We start from the raw sequence: 25,164 nt of genomic DNA on the forward strand, positions 1-25,164 counted from the left end.
GGGCAGGTGGCAGCCGTTACTCCTGGCCCCGCACACACCTCGTCAGCCGCCCTGGTGAGAGCTGCCGGCTCCCGGCGGGTCTCTGTGCTCCCCTGTGGGTTCCCCGGCTGAGGAAACCACCCTGCACGCCGCGACTGCTGCTCCGCTGCGGGATGGGCCTGCACCGGAGCTGATCACCTCTGCGAGTGCCTGTACTGAGGGAGAGGCTACAGTCTGAGTTCAGCCCATATTAAATAACTGAATGAAGAGAGAAAGAGCTTTGTAATGAATGCTTCAAACATGGGAAAAGACCAGTTAATCCCACTGCTCACAGGATGACTTGTTTTTCTTGTCAACGCTCAGAAGACTTCTAACACAGAGAGACAGGAATGATTTGTAAAGATCAGATAAAACCAGCAGGCAGGTTAGACTCTAGCAACAGACCTAGCTCTGCTGCGGACCTGGTGAGGGGCAGTATCGATGCGCACGGCCAGCTAAGCCCTGCACTGTGTTTCGCAGAGGCAGCCCAGAGGTGACATGGTCTCCCACACCAGTGAGCCGGGTAAGCGGCTGTGTTTGTGGCAGATTATGGCAGCACACGGAGCTCCTGAAGCCTCCAGCTGTTTTCTGACCACCTGCATGGTAGGGAAAGCAGGAGCTCGACAGGGGATGTGCCTCCTGGGGAACTCACATGGGGAACTGAGGGGCAGCTTATCTCTCAGCTCCTCTGGCAGATGTGGTAGGTGCCATTTTAGCTAATACAGAAGTTTAAAAGTTGACTTCTGGGACTAAAATCACGACGTCCTGCAGTTCAAGATAGTGTGACCAGGCTCCTATTTTTCATTTGCCCAGGGAGGGCCTTGTATGAGACGCTCAGAAACCAATGGCATAGGCTGTGAATTACATGAATTGTAATCTGGCTCTTCATTCTTTTTGCCAATTAAATAAATAAACTACTTTAAAACCTGCTTCTGCCATCAATGTATAATCCATTTGCTATGTGGGATGCCAGCTATATTATAACTATGTAAATTCAATAAGGCTTTTTTTTTTTGTGAATGAGAATTATGCAAGTAATGACAGATAATACATCTCCAAGCTTTCAGTCCTAGTAATTCCTGAGTCCTAAAAGTGGTTACAGCTAAGAACTAATAGAGATACACTCAACACTTCAAGTATCTATCACTTGCCTCGGGAGTAATGCAGCTTGTTAATTGCTTGCCAGGCTACAGGTGAATAAATTCTGCAGAAAAGGTTTTAAGCAGAGTAGCATTTCATTCCTGCTTTGCTAAGTGGTTCCTGAGAGCCAGGCAAAAAGCCTTACAGTGCTCAATCACCACAGGAACCTGCCCGTGGGCTTCAGCTGTGTGGGGTTGCCTGGCAAAACCTGGCCAACGTCACCTGCCCACACCCCCATTCACACTGTGGCTGAAGCTATGCAAGACATGAAGGTGTTTGTTTAGTGAAGAATAAATAGCAAAACAATGGTCTCTGTGGGCGTTATTTCTTCCTGACAATTTATCAAGTTTATCTAGTCCTAGTAAAGAAACCCTTTTGGTCCTTGACCATTGGAGGATGCTGATTAGCTTTCTTGTGCTCGAGGATGCTGACAAGATCACTGATGAAAATTAAAAAAAAAAGTTTATGATTCTGTAGGGTGAGAGCATCAGTGGCTGTGTGGATGTTAAATTTCAGGATGACTTGTATTTGGTCAGGTTTTCCTAGACCTTGTACTCTGAGTGTGCTCTGTCCCCTAAGCCATCAGCCTATGTATTTCTTCTGGTCTTTCTCATCTTTGCAGATGCAGTTCTTAAGCTTTTTCAGGCCAAGTTTGCACAGCTTGACACCCTGCTTGACCATAGCCATAAAGTACATAAGCTGAAAATTAATCAGATAAATTGTGACATAAATTAAGTAAAAATTTCAACTTTTTCCATCCATGCTACTTAGTAACATATACTACAGGTATCTAGAAAGTGGCAGGATTTAGAGAACTAAAACTGGACGAAGTAATTCTCACCAAGTACATCTATACTGGTAAATAAAATGAGGCTGGAGTGGGGGTTCAGCCATGGGCACACAATTGCAGGCATGTTCAGTTGTTAACATGCACCCCATTATTGTTGGCTTGTACCAACCAGCACTGTCACAACAACATGCCAGCACCATCTGGGGAACACCACAGGCCAATGACTGTTCACAGTGGTTAGTTTTCACTCAGCCGCAGTGCATAGGGGCAGAAAGAGAGTTCAGCCATATGGATGTGAGCTGTGCTATGCCACTTTGCTTCAGGGCTAGCGAATGGTCCCTGGCCTATTTTATTTATTAATAAAGATTGAAGAGATAAGCCAAAACTGGATGCAATCTGTTAAGTGATTTTAAAATTGAAGTAATTTGTAAATGTGAAATTGGGCATTTAAAAAGTACTAAGTGTAAATTATTTCCATCCTAGAGACATGATGAAGGAACTGGGGTGGACACACTTGTGCACATGTTTTGGCAGAGGACAAGCACAGCAGGGATAAAAGTCAAGAATGCAAAGCTCCAGAGTCATCCTTCCATTTTGTGGCTGGATTCATGAAAGCTGCGTACCTGGTGAAGCAGGTCATGGTGCACTGAAGTGTCCTGTCCCCTGCTGTGACAATGGGGCAGCAGCTGGTTGGTGGCACAGCTCCCCACTGGGGTCCCCGCTGCCCTTCCTTCCTGTGGAAACCAGGATATTTCCAGGACACATCCACCTGGGCCCAGGAGTTCAGGAGCATTGCCAGCTTCACCAGCCTACCTGAAGCCAGAGTGATGAAGGGAGCATTGAGTGAATTTTTAAAGCAAAGACAGATTTTCCTTTTTAAAAATGGTTGACCACTGGCTTTTGTGGTGCCTGTTGAGGCTCGTTGTATTTTAATACAGCAGCCAGGCTGCAAAAAACATGCTGGGCCTGCTTATCTACTCTTATATCTTCTGTAATAAATGCAAGCCTCATCTTTCCAGCAGCATTGTTAGGAAGAGGATTTTATTTCACAAAACTCAGTTAAACATCTTTCCATTAAGCATCTTTCAACAAACTGAGTTTTTTTCCTCAGTATGAGCAACTACAAAAAGATGTGCCATCGGTCTGCATTGTGCCAGCAGATAGATAGGTGTTTAGCAGGTGGGAAGACTAAGAACATCAGAAAAGGAGTGACAAGAAGCCTGAGGAATGAAACGTTAGCCCAGGCAATTTTACTGAGGCAGTGAAGAGGGAAGAAAACAACTGACTCTTTTTTCATGCACTTCCATCCCTCCATAATTCCCTCTCTGCAGCACCTGCTCGAAGTGTGCCCCGGTGAGGAACGGTTTCCTGGGACCACTGCTCCTCCTTTTTCTCCTGCTGGGACCTCAGCCATGAGGATGGAGTGGTGCCTCAGGGCAGGAGGGGGGAAGCTGGTTCCCCATGGGGGTTTCCATGGTCCATGCAGCGAGGAACAGGAAAGGTTGGGGCAGGCAATGGGCCCTATGGGTTGCTGCATGTGAAGTAGTGGGGCCTGGGACATAGGGGTATCAATACGTAGGAGTGTTTGTGAAAAAGTCCAGACTGGGGTTCCAAACCACTGCGTGGAAGAAGGGAGGAAGATTGGAGATATGCGATCACCTTGGGTGTCATGTCTTGTGCTATTTCCTGGGCCAAATCATGGATCTTTGTCTAATCCTGGTGGGGATTATAACCCTGGGCCCCTGGGGTGCTTGCGCTGCAGCCAGGCCAGTCTGCACAAATACAACCCAAAGGGCTTCCAGAGTGGATGTCAATAACCATCCAGCCTTGACAGAGCTTTGTTCCCAGGAAGCTGCAAAACCTGCCTGAGAAGATGGGTGAGTACACGGGCCCCAGGCAGCCCAAGTACTTCCTTAAAAGGCTTTTGGAGAGGATCCGTGAGCAGCGTAACACATGGGATTTTGCAAAGTGCTCGTCTCCATCCTTAAATGTGCTCCTTTTGCGGTCACTGGTGAGTGTTCACTGAGGGTATGGCAATACCCAACAGTGAATCACACAAAAACCCTATGCCTAAAACTTCACAGCCTATAAGCTATTATCTTGGGAATGCTGCACCATCGCTGCCAGCCCAGATGTCCCCACAGCCTGAAGCAGTCTCACAGCTCCCTGGAGGGCTCCTTGTCTTGGTGCTTGAAGTCAGAGCAGAGGGCAAGTCCTACTCCTTCTCCCTTTGTCTAATGCACTGAGCAAGGCGCGGGGTGAACACCTCTCAGAAATGACATCTGGTGTCAAAACAGCAAATAACAACCTATTGTTTATTATGTATTTATTGCTGCCCTACTGTTTGTCTGGGATAGTGAGATAATGAGCTGCTAATGGACTTGGTCAGTGATTTTCAGTTAGCACAGGTTTGCACAGTGATTTTTTTTAAGACCTCAGAGAGTAGAAGGTGCTAGGTATGTAATTAATGGCATTCTGTCAATGTACGGGCTGCATTATTTTATATACCGTGTAACAGAATATAAAGGATACTATATTTTATGATATGTGTGGAGGCAGGATTGAGGTAGGACTTCCAAGCTCACCATCTCATTTTCAGATCAAGAAATCACTACCTCACTACTGCATTGTTTCTAGCTGTGTATATAGATTGACAGCAGAAATAATTTTGACCATTAAGAAACAGCATCTCTTTCTGAAATGCAGCCAAGTCCTGAAATGAAAAAGCAAACATTAGCAATGTATAATCAGGCTCCAGCAGTTCAGGAGAGGAAGTAATAAATATCTCATTTACCTGGAACTGCAGGAGGAACAGAGCATGCTGCATGCAAGGACCCATCTGGGCACGAGGAAGGAACCTCAAGCGAGTTCTCCCAGTGCAAAAACTAGGCATAGGTGCTCCTACGACCACAGCACTTGGGCGTAATTTTCATATTTCATTCCTAAAACTTTCCCTTTGGCAAAACAAGTGCATTTTCATGGTTTATGAGTTCATTAGTGACAAAGACAAACCGTTACCAGCCAAATTCCCCCCCTACAGCTATCCCTGACCATTCTGTGAAGCCAGGGTTACTGAAGTTTTGCTGAAATCAAGCAGATACTTTTCCTGAGCATCATTCATCGAGAAGAGCTGTGCTGAGTCCAAGCGTGGAAGGAGCCACGTGATGTGTGTGCCTACCGACCCTTTAGAGCCCAGTGAAAAGGCTGGGATCTCTTACAGGAGCACAGGTGACACCACATCTCAGACTGTACTGGAGATCAGGCTCCGAATCCAGACCAAATCTACTATTTGATAGCTTCGATTATGTCAGGAAAGCTCACACCCCAGGGCTGTGTATCTGAAATGCATCTTTTAAAAATACTTAACTGCCTACCTAATGGGGTAGGAACTCAACGATGGGAGTTTGCCACTCCCAAACCCACATTCCAACTTTATAGTATATAAATGTGCCTGTTTAAGTCTCAGTTTAATGTGTTACTTTTCTTTGTTGCTTCAACTTTAATAAAATATTATTGCTTGTAATAATATCGAGTCTGTAACATGAATGAGCACTACCTGACTCTTTTATTTCTAACTTTCAATAATGGTGAAATATTTTTAATAAGGTATCTATTACATTCCCATATACTATATACACTATGCTCACCTTTAAAATGTGTTTTAATGTGTTAGTATACACATTTTATGATGAAAGTTGTATCATGGCCAATTATTAAAGATGCTGCAGATCTGTAATTGCCACTAATTGGTAGAATCACCTGTGTTCAATGTCTCTTAGGACTTGGTCTTCAGAGATCATGCAGTGCATTAGTGAAATGACCATCAAATATTGGCCTGCTCTTATTCCTTTTAACTTCAATGGAAATATGCCTGACATCAATATAGTCATGTGTCAATACATTTCATTGATAAAAACATTATGTTCAAAATTCCTTCCTTATTTGTGGCTAGGAACTCAGTGTTTGTATTGTTTGCATAGCTGCAAAGCAGTATAGTGTCAGAGTGACTCATGAATGGAAGTTAAATACATTACAGTGGGTGATAATGCAACCTGGAAAGGTTGGGTAAATATAACCCCCAGAAGGGAAATTTACTATATTTTTTCCATGAAAGATCAGCTGAACTTTGTGTTTATCACTCAGGAACGTAACAAGTTCTGACTAGTTCCTATGATTTAGGAACTTTTTACCCTGTGATTTTGATGCTTTATTTCCAAGCTCCCTGGGAGAATTTAATTTAAAGTTTGACTTAATCTGGATTCTATTATAATTTCTTCAGATAGAACAAAAACAGAACCTTTATTTCAATGTGGTATGTTTTTATTTTTTTTTCAGTGAAGAAATCACATGATGAAAGCGTAACTCCAAAGTGTTACTTCTCAAAGCTGCACAGTGCTTCATATCTGTCCTGACTTGCACAACCTACTCTATGCATTGAACAACCATCTTTAACGAGGGAGCTGTTAAAATGTGCTGTGTTCCCGTAGTAAGATGTGTGGTCAAGAAAAAGAAAGATTTTCAGTTGTCATTAAGAGAATTCTGGCTTCCTCTGACTTATTATTGTCTGTCTTTATCTTTTAAATTTCATATAGTAAAATCCTTTGGCTGTTTTTAGGAAAACAGAGCACAAACCCATCCCCTTCTTTTTATTTCCATATGTCTCTATGGCTACCTGCTTACAAACATACTCTGTGGGAGGGAACAAAAGAAACAAGTAGATTCCTGCACCACGGTCACTTTTGGTTTGCGCTTTGTCCCAACCAGAATATATCCGCACACATTTATTTTCCCGCGTGTGCTGTGGTACTATGTATGTTTATCCAGGTAGTGGTATGTCGTCCACAGAAACACCCTTCACAGGGGAAGGTTTTCACTCTTCAGAGTAAAAGGACACCTGGATTGTCTATGTGCATCTGTGAAAGCTGTTGCATTTATTCTCCCTTTCTGTTGCGGTCAGCCTTGTGTAATATCTCTTGAATCCTCTGTGATGGAGGGGTGAAGAACCTTAACTTGGCAGCATGGAAGAGGCTGGGACATTGGTGCTATTTACAACTTGCCAGACATTATGCACAAGCAAATGTAAAAAGCAAAAAAACCTGTAATGGGCAAATAATTTCACTTGTCCCTCCTGTACAGCTAACTGCAAATAATAAAATTGCCTATAAATGAGTAGTCACACCCAGGGAAGGTAAAATGCTACTGTCTGTCCTTCCTCATGCATTACATTGAGCTTTACATGAATACAGGTGTAATAGCCACAATTCACATTCCAAAAGGCTTTTTTCCCCTTTTGGGGGAAATAAACCAATAAAAGGTATTCAAGGGTCTTTGTGGTATAACAGAGTGCACTGTATATTGTGGCATGAATGTTGTCTTCTGTGGTGCATCAGATGTCAGTTTTGCAATCAGATTTTCAGGGAATTGTAGAAAAAATAATTTGGAAGCAAGCTCTGGAGATATCTAGCCTGACCCCTGCTCAGGGCAGGGCTAGCTTCAGAGTTAGATGAGATTGCTCAGAGGGTTTGTCCAGACAAGTTTTGAAAAATCTGTAAGGATGGAGACCCCACAACACCTTCACATTAACTAGGCTGTAAGTTCTGGAGAAAGATAAAAAAATCCTGAGATGATCCCAGAGAAATATTTGGAAAATATGTAATTAATGAACTCTCATGTTACACACTAAGTGTGTATTTCTGGTATAGTGTGGTTTTTTTACTTTACATTATTGTTATTGTGCCTTTACAGAAACGTGTTGTATTGTACTCTGTTGACGCTGCATAAAGGTAAACGCATGAAAAAACATGCAGAGGTGTGATGAGTGGTTGAGATAAGCTGGGAGATCAGGAGGCACCTGAGAACTTCACCCCCACCCAGCAGATGGGTGATGTTTTGCAGGAGAGAGGTGTATTTCTTCTTCCTTTCCTCTCTGCTGAGCAAGGTTAGATTTAGATCTTATCTGAATGCGGACTCCGTATTGCTTTAATGACAGGCACAATCCTTGGGCTGTGAACACAGTTATAGAAAGAGTTTATTTCTTTGTACATTAAAAATCAGCAGGAAAGGGAATAAACTCTGCTGCTATACAGTATTTTAATACTGGGAATAATATAGGTATATCGATGAAAAATAATACATATGTAAGTGGCATTATGACAGCAGTATGAAAAGAAATACTGGATGAGAATACCAGTATATAATTATTCATCGTACCGAAACAAGTAGAGATCTACACTTAATTATTGCATGGACAATAGAACAGCTTCAGCCAGAAATCTTGAGGGAGGATCATTCCGACCATATAGGCTGATGGTGCATTTACTGAGAGGAAGAGAATAGAGGTTCCGCTGAACAAAGACATTTTCCTGTGAAAAAAGTTTCCCTGTTCCTTGAAGAGGGACAATTCCCTCATCACTGCACAAGAGGCAGGCGCAGCGCTGTTTGGAGAGCTTGGGAAAAGCAGTAAACAGCTGCCACCTCAGCATTCCCATGAAGAATGCACCTCCAATCCATACATAATGGTTATATATATGCAACTAGAATTCACAGCCTCCCTTTCACAGGAGTCCATCACATCATACTTTGGAAATGATATCTTCCATGATAACAAAAAATTCCATTTGTTCCCAGATCCCAATCCACTGCAAACACTTCTCACAATCTCTGAGTACTCCAAACCCTTTCAGCACTTGAAGTACATCCCAGCCACTGTGAGTTATCCTTAAATATCACATGCAAATGTTTACATTTATGGAAACTAAGTTTCTGCTTCTTTATATATTTACATATTTACATATATATTTATATGTATATATATGCTCTCCAACTAGAATTCACAGCCTCCCTTTCACAGGAGTCCATCAAGGGTTACTTTGGAAATGATATCTTCCATGATAACAAAAAATTCCATTTGTTCCCAGATCCCAATCCACTGCAAACACTTCTCACAATCTCTGAGTACTCCAAACCCTTTCAGCACTTGAAGTACATACCAGCCACTGTGAGTTATCCTTAAATATCACATGCAAATGTTTACATTTATGGAAACTAAGTTTCTGCTTCTTCTTTCTTCCTATCTTGGTCTCACAGCCACCAAATTCTTGTGCAGTTATTGATAGTGCTCATTAACATCAACAGTTTTATTGTGAGCCCATGGCTGGAAAGCTCATGGCTGGAAAACCCGTGATAAATACTAGGCTGATCCCTACCTTCTTTCTGTCCTTCAACATGGACAAGAAGTCTCAAGTTAAGCTCAGCCCACCTGCCCAAGCTGGGCAGGACATCTGTGGTTTCATGTGGTTATTCATAGCGTGGGGTGCAGCTTCAGTGGGCAGTTTTTTAATAATGTAATCCAAAAGTGAAAGGGTAATGTTTACCAAACCTGTTTCAAAATGGCTGATAAATCAAATGAATGGGTGTTTATTGAGGCTGTTGCTAGGTACTTACTGTTATTGAGATAATTGTATGACTCAGTTAAGCCAGACAAAGAGCTCTACTGTTGCTCTAAAGTACCAACTGGCAAAGTTTGGATCATGACACTGGAGTAAGGGGAGAAACTTTGCTCTTTCTTCTCAGCTTTTTCACAAGGTTAATCACTTAGTTAATTTATCATCACATCATCCACTGTTACAGCCAGCTTCAAATGCCTTCCTCCCATAACACCAGGAAACAAACACTGACCCTTCTGCAGAACCCCTTCATCTGCAGCACAGTGGTGATGGGTTTTCATTACTGACACCAAGGTTTGGGGACAGACCTTTCTTTGGTGTCTTTTCTATATTACTATATTATTATATTCATGCCTTTTTCTGTTAAGCATCTGCATAAACTGTAAGGTCCTAGCCATTCAAAGCACTTGCTTAGTAAATGATTGGGGCAAGTTTTATGGGGAGAGGTAATCTTTTATAAGACTAAGTGATAAACATGGAAACAGCTGACAAGCTTTCAGGCACACAAGCTCTTCTTCAGGTCAAACTTGTTGCTTGAAAGCCTCTCTTCTTTTCCCGCTAGATGTGTGTTTTTCCCAATAAAAGCTATTGCCTTTCCCTGAAATTCTTGCTGCACATATTCTTAACTCTCACGGCTACAAAGACAAGGCTACTAATAAACAACAAACAGTACTTGATTAGGCAGGCTATTAATGGAGATTTTATGATAGAAATTACATCATACAACTCATGCCTCATATTTTTCATCTAAAAAATTTGGAGCATTCTAAAAAGACAGCTACTAATGGGTGTAATTATAGAAAACTCTCCCCGCTTCTCAGAGGAAAGCATGAAGTACATGAAGTCTGATGTACAGGAAGAGATTTATATCTGCAGATTGGGGGAAGCACTAAGAACATATACCTGCCCTCCAGTTAAACTCCCTCTTGCTTATATATTGGTTTTATTATTTTAATGTAATAGGCTTTTTTTCATTCCAAAGTAGCATGTCTATGTTCTGCTGATGGTAGTTTGCATAGCTGAGTGATAAAGGATATTTGAAATCATAGGGGCATGTTTACTTCAAATGTTTTGAGTCCATCAGTCTCAAGTTGTACCAGTCCAAATTTGGAGTAACCCTATCAGCAGTAGTGTTATAATCAGATTTGCATCGATATATTTGAAAGTAGAGTTTAACCCTGGCTAGTCATATTCTGTAGCAGGTTTGGGGTTTTTTTTGATCTTCAACAAAATAAATGATACATTGTAATGAAGCAGTATTTCACTTGCTCAAGGCTGTATTTTGATTAGAAAATCTTCTGGTGTATGTCAGAGAGATCACTGCTTTTTAGCAACAAACACCTTCACTACCTGGAAATGCTCAACATTTATTCAAAACACTCCACCAACACTTTCTTTACTGTAACATCCAGTCATAACTGATAAAATAAAGTCTACCCTTTTAACAAATTCTGGAGGCTTCTAGATCAAGGTCTGAACTGGCTTTGAACCAGGAAGCAGGCTTTGTTTGAACTGCCTAACCCTTGCGTTTGATTTCTTGAATTAATGTTTTACCTGTAACTAGAATTGTTTTCACTGAAGGAAGAGAACAATCCTGCTGCTGATTTAACACCTGTTACACTCCCAAATATGTTATTGAAAAAAAATGTAATGCCTAAGGTATCTTTTTGCTTTTACTGGTCATGAGAGTAAATCACATTAAGCATGTATTGGAGTCTGGAGCCAGCCTCCCAGGTAAGATGCTTTATTAATGGGTCTTCGTGGATATCCAGAGTGAGAAAACTGGGAGAAATATCACCAGAACAAGCCACTTTACAGAGGCAGGTTTATGAGTGATTTGTGAGTGTTAAAGGAAAGTAAGTGAAGGGTGGAGCAGAAATCCCCTCCCAAATTCTGCACGTGGCCCAGGGAGGAATAAATGATAGCATGACCCCAACCCTCTCTGTCAACCGCCTCCAACCTCTAGGATATAACCTCTAATTGTTATACTGGTACAATCAAGAGCCAGTATTTTTTCTCATATCATCACAGGTTGGGGTGGTACCGCTCCGCCCTTTGGGAAAGGGGTGGATTGTTTCTGCTGAGATTGTTGATGGCAGTGAGGCATGAAGCATGGTGGGAAAACTAGAAGTGGGTCAAGATCCAAGGTTCGATATTTATCTGATTTTCTCCAGAGTGCAGAAGGACCTTTTAAGCCATTAGCTGTCTCAAATGATTCAAGAGACTCTTTTGCAAGCACATGTAAAGTGGCCACCATTGGAAGATGATAATGGTGTTAATTTGAAAAGATATTTTTAATACTAGAAAAGGTTAAGAGGCAGCAGCTCTTCATCGGGATGTCCCTTAACTTGCCTCAGAATTGGGCCAGTTCAGCTCCCTGCCAAGAGGAGCCTTTTCAAGGCCCCTTATTCCATGTCCCTGCTGTGGGGAGTAGCAACCATGAACACCTTTCTCCCCTACAGCTTTGGGCAGGAGAGAAAACCATCAGGCTTTTTGATATCAAATTATTTTACAGGCCAGATGCTAAATATATGTAACCCTTCTCTTCCAGTGTCTGCTAACAACCTTTTTTGACAATGTAATTTACTAGCAAGTTCAGTAGCAACAACGTCCCCTCAAAACACTTCCCCTCAGGTAGAAAATTGGATTTTTAACTACATTATTCTGTGTTTTTTTTAAAAACCCTGACTTTTTATTACATTGCATTTTCACTGAAAACAGTGGGAAACATATTTGGTGGAGGGGGTCTGAACACTGAAAATACTTAGTCTTTCAGGCCCTTTAGGCTTGGACAAAAATGGCATGCTTCAATTTATAGCTGGTTCTTGTTCTAAATTCCCAAGGTAAGCTTTTTTCCCCTTTTCTTCTTTTTTTTTCTGTTTGCAAGCAAACAGAATGAAAGAAACTTTTTTTTTTTTTTTTTAACAAAAATTTCAGTTCTCCCAGCTAAACCCTTGCATTCGCCTCCTATACAGCCCAGCCAGACCTTTCTTGCAGACTGGAAATCCTCAAGGGACTAATTCTACCAGAAGACACCAATTCCTTTCATTCCTTTTCCATTACCAGTTCCTTGGACAGTGCTAAACAGAGCAGGAATGTGGCTGCACACCCTCGCTCCTCCTGATCTACCATTTTCCCAAGGGCGAAGCAGCCTGTTTGCAAGTGGTAGAGACGCTACCACCTTCAATATGAGCAAGCACGACTGGCTGAACTGGTGAAATTGTTTTGGATTCAGGCTGTCTTGTAGCAGCCTCACTATGCCACACCTAGATCATCTACAATATGAACTGTCTTGATGAAGGACAAATTGTTTATTTTTGTTTTAACCCTGTAATCCGTTAATGTATTTGCACAGTTTCAAAAAGTGGGTGGGAAGGAGGGGGCGTATGAAGGGAAAGCTGTATCAAAACTTTACCATTGCTGAATGACTTGTCTATTGAATGCATTTAACACAAATAACAGGAGTCACAGGAAAACAAAAATCAAAGTATCTGGCATTTGGTGTCATCTGATCCATAACCTGAAGTTGGAAAGGCAATTTCCTAGTTTTCTCTCAAGGTAGTGTATGCATTCATATTGTTTGGATTATATTTGCACCATTAAGCATCCCATCCGGGAGCACAGACCGGCTCTCCACTGACCCCAACCTGTTTAGACACCTCTGTGCTGCAGGGAGCACCTACACATGCAATACATTTACCGGGGGCAGGATTGCTGCCTGGGAACAGCCTCGAGAAGGTCGAGGGTTGTGCGTTCAGTGTCTGCTCCGGTCACACTCCTGTGGCACCAAACCAGACTTGTGAGTGGAGACCTCCTGACCCTGTGTGAAGAGCCTGTCCAGATCTTTCCCCAGACAGAGCAAATAAGTCAAGCACGTGGTCCTGATAGCATTAGAGGGTTTCCTTACCTGCAACAGTACTTTTTCATGTACTCCTCACTGCAGTGCAAAGGGATGCACTGAGCTAACATATTTTGCAATATGCATGTCCTTCATTGGGACAGTATCTTTGTTTACAGCTCTAAGCTGCTCTGTCTGGCTGCATCCTCATACGTCTCTCTGCAGTTGCATCAGTTCGTCTTTTTTAACCCTCACCTATGATTAACAGTCTGAGCTGCTGTGCATAGTATATAGCACAGTGAACTGTGGGGTAAAGTTTTCAGTATGTCCTCATTTCAACTTTAAAATACTAACCTCTTAAATAAAACCAGCTGCACAGATCAATTAGGAAGCATGAAAAAAACTAAACAATTCGATTCAGGGAGCCTCTGAAGAGTGTCTGTGCTCTTCACCCTGGGAACTACAGCCATTACAAGTTCAGTAAATAAATTACCTCTTTTTTTTCACATCCAGGCACGAAAGAAATTTTCTTTCATGTAGGAAGATTTAAAAATAAATTTTAGAGACTCATGTATGCACGCACAGAAACACACGTGTACACACGTCCTAATTAAGCTGCTACAGCTGTAGCTATAGGAAGCCACATTTAGAAAATGGAGAGTCTGTTTTGCTTAAGAGTTATGCTTTGGCACAGTGTTAAACAGTGTATATGTTGCATGCTGGAGCAATGTAATGCCAAGGCGCTGTTCCTGTAGCAGAATTAGTGCCACTTTTATTTATAATGGCAGTGCGTGCAGCTTGCATTAAAGAGACCGGGGTTTTTTTAGGTAAATTGCAGAAGTAATGAAATGAGAGCCCTCCCTGGGAATTTCACTAGATTTCTTTTTCCCATCCAGAGGCAAACACCATCCCCTGATGCCTCCAGTTAGTGATGAAGGAGCATGCTGAGACGTCCTTAGCACCTTTCAATTGACCACAGGGTTTTTCTAGATCCAGCTAGGGCTTGACACCGCTGCAGGGAGCACTGCTGCTTCTACACCTCCTTTGCTGTCAGTGTGGAGGTGTCACCCCCATCCCCACGACCGCAGCCCAGCCAAGGACCCTGGGGCCAAGGCTGTCCCCTGGTTTTCCACCACACCTCACTGTGTCCCCCATGATGGAGGACTTTGGGGGTGGATATGGGGGCAGACTGCTAGTCTCGCTTCACCCCCACTGCTGCCCCCCTCCTCCCTCCCTCCTCGTTTTTCAGTTTTCTTAAATTAAAAATAAGAACGGTGGTCTTAAGCAGACACCTAGGGAAGAGCGAAAACTGGGTGAGCGTATAGAATGCTTCTCCAAGTACTTTCCCAGCCTCCAGCTACTCCAAAATCAGGGATTTTCTGAGCCTGTTCAGCAAAGCTCTTTTTCAAGCCTCTCTGTGAAGACCTGCAACCTCCCTGAATCCACAGCACCTTTTGGCAAGGGGTGTCACACATCTGCTATTCACTGAGTCCCAAAATTGCCTCTTTTTACCTGTTTTGAACATGGCTCCTGTGTATTAGGTGCCCCGCTTGTGCTCAAAGACACAGCCAGCGATCCATCCCTGCCTGCCCCATAAGCTGTGCACGGCTGTCCATGGCTGAGGTTAAACCACGACAATGGCTTTGCAAACCTCCAGCATGTCCCCTTGCATAATGAAGAGTTAGGAGCCCTTTAGAGTCCCTGTCTCACTGGGCAGCCTGGGGACCACACCATCCCCTGGAGAGGCATGTGAGAGCTGCCTGGCCCCTTTCTGGCAAAGCTGGCCACGCCAGCTCATGACACCAGCCCATCACCAAGCCCACGCATTTGGGCAACTCGGGGGACTACGTGTGCCAGCAGCCCAGCAGAAGCCATGATGCCCGGCAGTGGGAGCAGTGTGAACTGTTGGGGACAGCACCAGCCTCCCCCAGCAGAGCTGCTTGCAACAGGAGTGTGTGTCTATGATTTCATTGCTAAATCAGAAAGGGCTGAAATGTAGCAGCGCAGCACATCAGCACATCAAATTAACTCAAAATGATGAAATACCCCTGGCAGGGGATGTTTCCCACTCCAGGCCAGGCTGGACGGCCTAGAGGTTCCTCACACAAATATGCAGACACCTGGGAAACCAAATGACATGTCCATCTTGGTGGTGATTGGCACTTACCAACATGCATACAACGAGCCTGAAGGTTGAAAAAAGCTGAAATTTGTTGGGGAACGTCCAGTCCACTGCCTGGCCCCAGCGGGGGCAGCAGGGCTTTACCTCTGCACCAGCAGAAGCAACCACAGAAGGCTTTCAGCTGCTGCTCCCACAGCGCTGAGTCCTCTGAGCTCTCCAAAGCTGCCATTTACTCTCCTAAACTACCTCCACCACTCAGTTTACTCTTGGTGGCTTTTGGTGAACCTGCATCACCTCAGCCCCTCCTGCCAGTCTGGTGGCCTCAGCTCTGGGCACAACTGTGGGTCAGTCTGCAATGTCCTTGCTCTGCAGAGAGGGATGAGCCACGTTTCGGCAGAGGCCATGTTGCAGCAGACCCTCCCGAGCAGAACTCTTCCCTCTCTACCTCTTCCCGTGTTTTATTTCTCCCCTGTGCTCCTTTGCCCCATAGCTGTAGGCTACAATTACTAATAGTAACTAATAAAGAGGCAGAACAGCACCAGATGAACCCAGAGAGGTCAACCTAAAAGCAATGGTTTAAGGGCAGCCAAAAAGCAATTGTCCAAAAGCAGTCTGAAAGCAATTATTCTCCAGCTAATGTTACCCCTCAACATAAATAACTCCTCCTAACCTCTCCAAGCCTTTGATTTGCTCCATTTGAGAAGCTCTGCTGTTGCCGTCCATCCGGCAGGTCTCACCTTTCTCTGAGCAGCCGTCTGGGCTGGCGCTGCACCTCTGCCAGCACCAGCTCACCTGAAGCAGGTGACCTGAACGGTGTCTGCTCTTCCATGAGCTCCTGGCAGTTTCATGTGATGGCATCTAGCAGGCTCATCACAGTGCTCTGCAGTCTCTCTCCAATACTCTGGATTATTTTTGCCTTTTCCATGGGGCTTATAAATGTACGAATCATGGCTTGAAGCTTTAAAAACTCCCTTTTGGTATCCACAAAGAAGAGCTTTCCCTATTTTTTCCAAGAATGCTGTAGAAGTGGAAGGGGCCCCTCAGCAGGTAGTTGAACAGAGTGCATTGAAGCCAAAAAAACTCACTTTCTGTGGGACCTTATGGATGTTAAGCCTTTACATGATTTCAAAAAAGTAGCTGAACCAATTCATACAAGAAAAAAGTCCACAGTGGGTATTAAATGAAAAGTGGCACCTCTGGTGCAGGAGGCCCTGTGCCAGGAGCGAGAGGGGCTGGGACACCACTGTGGGGCAGGCTGGCTGCATGTTTGCCCTGGTCCCACTGCCTGCCTGGACCAGACGGGGACAGTGACAGCAACGGGACCTGCACTGGGTGGATATCTGATCTGATACGGTTGTGTGCAGCCATCCTTACGCTCTCTCGTAGAGAGACCTTACCTTTTTCCAGGTATCGGATTTGAAGGCGTGATCCATGTCATATCAAATAAAAGCTCAAATCCCTTGTTTTTCCAGGAGGAGGGCCAAAAGTGAAACTCCTATGTTTTGTCTGGATTCAACCCCAATCTCTCACTGAGATTAGAGATACCTGAAATTTGGCCCACGCTTATCCACGTGGTTTACAAATCTCAGGAGCCTTAAGGCAAGTGGGGAGGCAATGTCTGATTTTTGACAAAAGCCTATGCTGGGGAAAAACCTTCTGGTTTTAGTTTAAGTCCACGCAGTTTTCCCTATTCTGGATGAATCATAATGAATCCTTTATCTTAATTGTACTAAAGATTTCATCACAGAGCTCTCTGCAGAGATTATGACATAAGAAGAGGAAAAGAAAGTGTTGCAAAATATGGGAAATGCAAAAGAGACTTTTACATACACTTATGCTCTGTAACAATGGACGGTCATTGTCCAGGTCCCCAGTAAATATTCAGTGCAGTATTTGTCTGCATTTTATAAAACCAAGAAGGTTAGAGAATTAATGAGAACACAATACCTGGGCGTTGCAAAGCATTTGTGCTAATTAGGTGAGCATTCTCTACCCAAACACAAGGATGAAACGTCACATAAGGGAAGTAGCAAAGAAATTTTCCAGATGAATGCCTAAATATAGGTTTTTGGTCTATAGTAAGAACCTAAGTCTGTGGTTTGATCTTCAGAAAAGATGGCAATAAGCAGTGCTATTGTCCAGCATTTTTGAAAATCAAACCACTGTTTAAATACCTCACTGTGGAAGTAAGAGCCTATTTAAGGTCTTGTTATTGATGCCTCACCTGGTAAATATTTGAGGAATTTGCTATAAAAATATTTTTTTCCACATTTTTTCTCAGTTGAGTATAAGTCAACAAGTCCTGTGATTTTTTAAAGGCAGATGCGTGTTACTCCCTGCTGCATAGTATATAGGAACTTCAGGTACTTTATAGAAATATTCAGAAACTATAGACTTGCATATGAGTTGTTGCTGTTTTTTCCTAAAACATGTTAGTTAGGTGTTAATGTTAGATCTTGCAAATATTTATGCCAATAAATAACTTGAGTCAAAGGGGAAACATTACTTACGTGTGTAACATTAGTTGCAGTCACAAAAATGTGCAGGACTGGGGTTTCATCTTGTAAACGTTCACTTACTGAAATTAAAATCATAAGGTCACGACCCTATTAACAGTGTACATTTTGGCAATATCATTTGGGATATTTTATCTCATAGGGCGCCATCAGTAATTTAATGGCTTATTATTGAAGCGGTTCTATTGCAACCAGGTGGCAGGACTATTTGTACCTTCTACATGAAGGAATACAGGATAACCCGCCAGACTCAGTCTCCCTCGTGTTTCATTGCGGTTGCCCAGAACCAGTCTGGGATCTCAACAGCAAAAGTCTGTTCACCAGGAAATGTCAAAACACAAAATCCAGTATTTTTCAGAAATATGTTGGTTTTGATCAAATCCACTTTGACAGCTGCTTTTAACAGTAAAAAAAAATTCTGATTAAATTTAGAGAGGCCCATTGCAGACTAGCAGAGCAGACAAGCATTTGCCAGTTTTCAGGAGCCCTATTTCCATTAACTGGTTTGCCTCGGGCAGAATAGAGACTTAAACCTTATTCTCACATATACAGGGAGAACAGCCTGACTGTTTGGTTTACCTTGCTCTTCACTTTCCACATTTTCTGGCTAGTCCCAAGGGCAATGTATGTTCCTGACACATCAGTACATGTTGAGAATTAAAGCAAAAGCATCCAGTACTGCAAGGTCTTTAGAAGAGCAGCAGCACTGCACAGCGAGTACATCCATGCACTGGTATTGCATCTAACCTCTTAGCAGTAACATATCTAAAGAAGAAAATTAAGCAAAATGCAAGCAATCAATAAACATGTTTTCATGCTAGGGACTCTTTGTGAAATGGTGACTTTTTTTTTTGAAGGGAATTTATCCAGCTGCCTACCAGGTTATTACAGCTTCAGAGTTGCATCATTCCCAAGTACACTAGAAGAGAGCACCAATATAAAGGCATTAGAACAATGAAAAATGACCGTGAAAATTATTATGTGGGATGTAACTCTTGCCGTATTAAGCAATCTGTTTCCCTCTCCTTTAGGGTAACCTGAGTATGCTCTCAGCAATCTTGCTTCATTACCTGGCAAGACAAAGATTACAAGGCTTTTAAAAAACAGCCTGAGATGGGAGAACGCTTTTTAAACTATTTAGGGACTATTTCAGTCCCCGGTGAAAATTTGTTTTAGGTAAAGACAACGTAAAAACAGATCAGCAGCAAATTCCTGACAAGGACTTTGAAACAAACAAGTGCTGCACAGAGCATCCTATCTTCAAACACCTTAATGCAATAATTTGTTTTTAATCATTCATGAGATGGAAAATATGAGGAAAATGTAATATAAATGTCCAAGAATAACAGCGGTTAGTTGTTTGGATTTAAAATCAAAGGAAGTTTCCATGCTGTTGAAGGTTTCCATACCAATGGGCCTGGGGGAACTCAGGGTGCGGTAGGTTTCCATCTGCTGAGAACAGGAATACATTGCACTTGTCCTCCTAATATCCTCCTGCAGCTCCGTGCACCGGGACGGCACTGCAAGGAGCTGTGTTAATGGGGCAGCACGGCTTCGTACGCTGCAGCAGATGCTCCTCGGGGCGAACGAGCCTGGTTTGAATTATTCATCTTGTTGAGATCCTTACCTACTGCCAAAGTTTTGCTCCAGCTATGCCTTGCAGCAGACTTACCTGTACCCTCGTAGGTGTCAGCAGGCGCTGGCACGGTGCTACCCCAGGCTGCAAGAGCCGGTACCCCACTGAGCACTCAGAGAGGTCGTAAGTCTAGAGACAAAGTAGTTAGAGGTCCACCTTGGAAAAATATCTCTTATTTCCATGGTGATAAAAATAAAATGTCTCTCTCTGGTCAGTTCGGGCAAGCAGTTTCTCCCCATTTGCAGGGACTCTCAAGCCTGGTTTGGGATAGAAAGGAAATAAATTTTTATCATGGGGAAATGGAACACAGAAAATCTCCTACGCACCTGTCTGCTTCTTTTGGTACCTAAATACCTTTGAAAGTCCTGCCTTGAGTGCCAAAGCTATGATGGATCACACAGTATTTCCTTTTTATTATTGCACTGCATCCTTCGGGCCTCACATTAACATAATTAGGGCCATATGGCGCCAGAATCTCTGTTGGTTCAAACTGATGCAGCTCCTTTGAAGTCAAAGAGCCTGTGCCAGTTTATACCTGCTGAAGATTTGGTTTTTGGTCTGGGAAATAAGGGGGGGGGGGGGGGGGGAAGGGACCCAACCACTTTTTGTAGCTAATTAAGAATTACATAGATATATTTGTGCCCTGCTTCTGCTGTCCACCAGGAGCTGTGCCTAAAGTGCCTTCATGGTTGTAATATCCTGTGCATGATTACCTCTCATTGTCAGCTGCTATGCCTCTCCTTGTGACTCAGAGTATTTCAGTGGCTGTAGGTAAAACTGCATGCAGTGAGTCAGAGCCAGCCAGCCACCTCTGGGTAGCAATCAAAAACATCCCATTCCCATTCACTGGGTCATAATGAGACAGAGAATTGCCTGAGCGACTGTAACCTCTGTGCAAAGAAATTAAACTCTCAAATTGTTTTTTTCCTTGAATTCATTCTGAAAATACTTAATAGTTATAATTAAATAAAATCTTATAAAAATATCTGCTGGGTAACACCAAAAAGATACCAAAACTTAGTCTGCTTAGAAAGTAAGTAATGTAAGTCCAAAGCATAAGGCCCCGGAATGAGAGCCAGGGAGCAAGGAAATATTGCGACTGGAAGAAATTCCAAACTCCAGGACCAAAACTTTAGACTCCTGCATCCTTATTCAAGGCACCCCGATAAAAGAAACATAACTGTCAGAAATGTTGTAATGAACAAATACAACTACAGTCACTGAGAGCTCTGAGCTGTCAGCACCTGGAAAACCCTGGTAACTGGCACCCTGGAAAGTAGGGTCATGTCTTTTAGGCAACTTAAACGTGGGTTTATGCACCTACATTCTGCCCAGTTCCTGTAACGATCCTAAAATGATGTTTCAATCCCAAACACTTCCCAACTTTGAGGTAGTTCATATTCACATCTAACCAAGGACTAGGGCATTTCCAGGTAAATAAAGAGCAGTAAATGCTACAGGAAGGACTGCCAGCCTGCTTCTCCCCTTGCAACAGCAGGGCTGTCCATGACAGTAGCAGGAAAACACCTCATCACGACAGGGATTGCTGGATGTTGCTGTTACCAGCTTCCACATGCACGCTGCAACCTGTGACTGGGGGAGATCTGAATTCAGCTGCTCCATCTGGAGCAGAAGACAAAAGCACAAGGCTGCTCTCGCATGGGTCAGACACCCATGTCCTGCGCCCAGCCACAGGCCGAGCTGGGAGGCTGGCTGTCCCCCACCCACTTCCCCAACTCGCGCCCAGCACTCAGACCCATCCTGTGATGCAGCAGCCCAGATGACCACTGCACACATGAAATGCACCCCTGGGAGTCCCACAACAGCCTGAGTTAGCACCAAAATGACCCCAATAAAGAGTTTCTTGTTTTGCAGTGGAGGGTAGGATAATCTGAGTGCTCAGCTGTGGACAGCAAATACCTGAGCTAAGTCTGGAGCCCAAACATGCCTTGGCCACTTTGCAAATGCCACCTTGTATCTGTTAGCTGAGCCACTCCGTGGACACTGCCTTTTAAATAACCCCTTTTAACAAGCAAGGAAGGCAAACTTTTGGTCTTAGAGACTCCTCAAGAGATGTAGCAAAGGCGGTCTGAGACTGCACTCTGTTTTTTCCAGCTCTATCAGTTTGTCTAAGAACATGTGTTACCTCTCCATGCACCACATGCTCTTCCTGTATCCTTGGGTGATAACAGCCACAGCAGAGTGGCTCCTGCAGCACTGTCACCTCTCTGTGTTCTCAAGCACTATGACTTGACTGAGAGCATTTATATCACAGGCAATCAGATATAAAGGCAACTCCCGAGAAAAGGGAGAATATCAGCTCTTCCCCTGTGCCGGCAGGGAGAGAGCACGAGCACGACAAGGGATGGAGGTGCCGGCTGGCCAGCTCCAGGCATGGCAGAGCTGGTGGGCAGAGCCCTTGCCAGCCAGGCACAGGCGTGCCGGATGGTGCTGGAGCCGGGGACGCTGTATGGAGGTTTGTGTTCGCTCCAGGTGTAACTGATTTTCTAGACCACATCTGTTCTTAATCTTCTGCTACTATGCACAGTTAAATATTTCACAGCGCTTTTATCAGCCAGCTCTCAGCTGTGACTGGGAGCTGGTTATTCTGAGGCATTTCCTGCTTCTAAATTAGACTATCACAGGGCAGAAAGGGCTCATCTCCAACTGCAGCTTCAGGACATGAGGACTCCTTCCATATCTCACTGTATGGCAAATTGATTTTATATGGCCATTGCCCCTTTTTAGCGATGATGTAAATCAGCAGTCTTTTGTAGGAAGATGTTCAGGCAGCAAACACAGCATTAAGCTTTGATCAGAGCAAAGAAGGTGGATTTAGACAATGAGACCAAAATTTGGTCTATTACATTTATGAGAAAGTTACTTCCCAAAAAGAAATGTAAAAAATCTCCATTGTCTCATATCTCATCAATGCAAATCAGTCTAATCCAAATAGAGAAAAATTATACCATTGAGATGAACAGATTGCAAAAGGGACCTGGCTAGCTGGGAGGACTTCTAATTAGGGAAGAAGTGTAGGTTGTCCAGGACAGCTGTTTGGAGTCACTGATACTATATGGGGTCATTCAGTCCCTCGTTCACGGGAAGAGGGGAAGCTCCAGCTCATGCAGGTTGGTGGGGTGAAGGACAGTACCTTCCTCCATCCTCTTCCCCCTTTCTGTGATGCAGAAAAAGTGGAGAATCATGCTCCAGGGAGTCTGGTGCACCTTGCTGAGATAAATAGTAACACACGGAGTAATTACCAAACTGTAGTGACTGTTTTACCAGAAAAATCAGCAGTTGATTCCTTGTCTTCTGCATATGCAGTGATGTGGGTGAGGAGATATTGAATTCTTAACACTTTTTGACTATCCCAGCTTGGAAAATCCTAGCTTCTTTTCAATGTTTTGGTGTTGATGCTACTGTTTTAATGTGTTTACATAACACAGCAATTCAAAGCATTTCATTAAACTTGTTTTGCAGGTTATATATCACTTTACACTTCTCAAGTGCCCTCCATCAAATCATCTTTGTAATTTTGCAAGCATTCATTACATCCCGTGCCACTCCGGCAAGGTCAGGCAGCAGTGTCACAACCGAATTGCAGAGTGATTTGACAGAGCAGAGTCAACCACTTAAAGGTGCTAGAAGAGATCAAGAAGATTGTTTGGGGGTTCAAAACTGCGTAATTCGGACCTCTTTATCCCTATCCCAAATCAGCATAGAGTTGGGACAGTGGAAGATATCGAGCTTTGACCTTCAAAAGCCTTTTTACATTCAGGTTTCAGAGCAAGGCACTCCCCTGGACGTGGATGACTAGCAGAATAGGGATGACGCTGCTTAAAATGTAGGCATTGGAGAAACTGGGAGTGAGAGTTGTTTTGCTTGACTGCAACAGGGCAAGAGACTGGGGCTCAACCCTCCCCTCTCCTCCCCGAAGGAGTCTCAAACTTACAGCAACCCACTGCTGTCAGACAGGAGATGTTCTGCTGGGAGGAGGAAGAAATGAGTTAGCGGCACCTGGACACTGTAGGACACACAGCTGCAGGCAAGGAGACCTGGGTTTGCCTTCCTGGTCTAGCTTTATGTTTTGCCTAATGCTGGGATGATATAAAGTGCTCCTGGCAAGGGAAAGACATGAGTTTCCATATGCTCACGGTGAGGGCAAGGTCAGACCTAGACTAGCTTTCCCCTTGCCGAGAGTGCTGCTGGCTCCTCCTCAAGCTGTGGTGTTTCTGCAGTCACTCAGGAGTTGAGGAAGCTGCTGATGCTGTTGTGTGGTTTCTCTGGACTGTCTCCTGGCCTTTGTGCCTTGTGTTAGGGCTGCAGACAAATGACCAGGTCCTTAAGTAGACTGTGGCTTGAGAGGAGGCTAACTGAGCGGCATGAGGGAAAACACAGAACGTGGCATGAGAAATTGTTGAAGATAACAAACCATGTGTAAGAAGCTGACAAAAGGTAGAGACAGCATCATGAGGGATGGCTGCATCTCACAGGTCGTTAAAGGGCAGTTGTGTGAGAAATGTCTGGACTCCACAGATAGCTGAAGGGGAGCACTGGGGACCTGTTGGGGAGCACAGTCTGCAAGGCCAAGAGTGCATAGGTAACCATATCCATAATCCCATATAAAGCTTTTCCTGGCTGGCAAGGGAACAGGTGTATGGAAAGGTGGAGCATCCTGGAGCATATCACTGTGCTGGTGCCTGTGCCAGGCTGGCAGTGTTGGCAACCACCCACCGGTTTCATAACACGCAGGTCCTGCCCAAGCCCATCACAGACACCAACGCCAGCAGTCTGGACCTTGCTCTGTGCTATTTGATCTTGCTCCCACTCCCCTTTTCCATCTTACATCACTTAGAAGTAAGTACCTAAGTGTTTCTGATATGCATCAGGGTCCCAGCAGTGTCCACCTGCAGGTGACCGGATTCCCCAATATAAACTGTCCCTACCTATTTCTTGCTTAAGTCCAAGCAAACTGAGCTTGTCATCATTGACTCTTTTATTGTAATTCAGGCACCTTACTCTTGGGCCCAGGTCCCTGTCACCTAACTTCCAGCACCAGGCAGAGGTGCACAAGGATGGAGCACAGCCACCTTTGCCTCCTCAGGGAAGCATGATGGGAGGGGAAATCTGTCAAACCCCTTTGGACCTCATATCACTGGTATAATACTATTAACTGACTTGGCAGGAGTAGCATAAAGCTAAATTAATTGCTGTTTGTAAAGAGCGTTGTCCTGGTTTCGGCTGGGAAAGAGTTCATTTTCTTCCTAGTAGCTGGTACAGTGCTGTGTTTTGGATTTAGGATGAGAATAATGTTGATAACACACCGATGTTTTAGTTGTTGCTAAGTAGTGCTTACACTAGTCAAGGACTTTTCAGCTTCCCGTGCCCGGCCAGCGAGAGGCGGGGAGGGGGCACAGCCAGGACAGCTGACCCCAACTGGCCAAAGGGACATTCCATACCATGGGACGTCATGCTCAGTATATAAACAGGGGGAAGCTGGCTGGGGGAGCCACTGCTCGGGGACTGGCTGGGCATCGGTCAGCGGGTGGTGAGCAATTGCATTGTACATCACTTATTTTGTATTTTTTTATCATTATTATTATTATTTTCCCTTCCTTTTCTGTCCTATTAAACTGTCTTTATCCCAAGCTACGAA

Source organism: Aptenodytes forsteri, unplaced genomic scaffold (assembly GCF_000699145.1).
Source record: "Aptenodytes forsteri isolate BGI_AS27 unplaced genomic scaffold, ASM69914v1 Scaffold138, whole genome shotgun sequence".
Classification (NCBI taxonomy): domain Eukaryota; kingdom Metazoa; phylum Chordata; class Aves; order Sphenisciformes; family Spheniscidae; genus Aptenodytes; species Aptenodytes forsteri.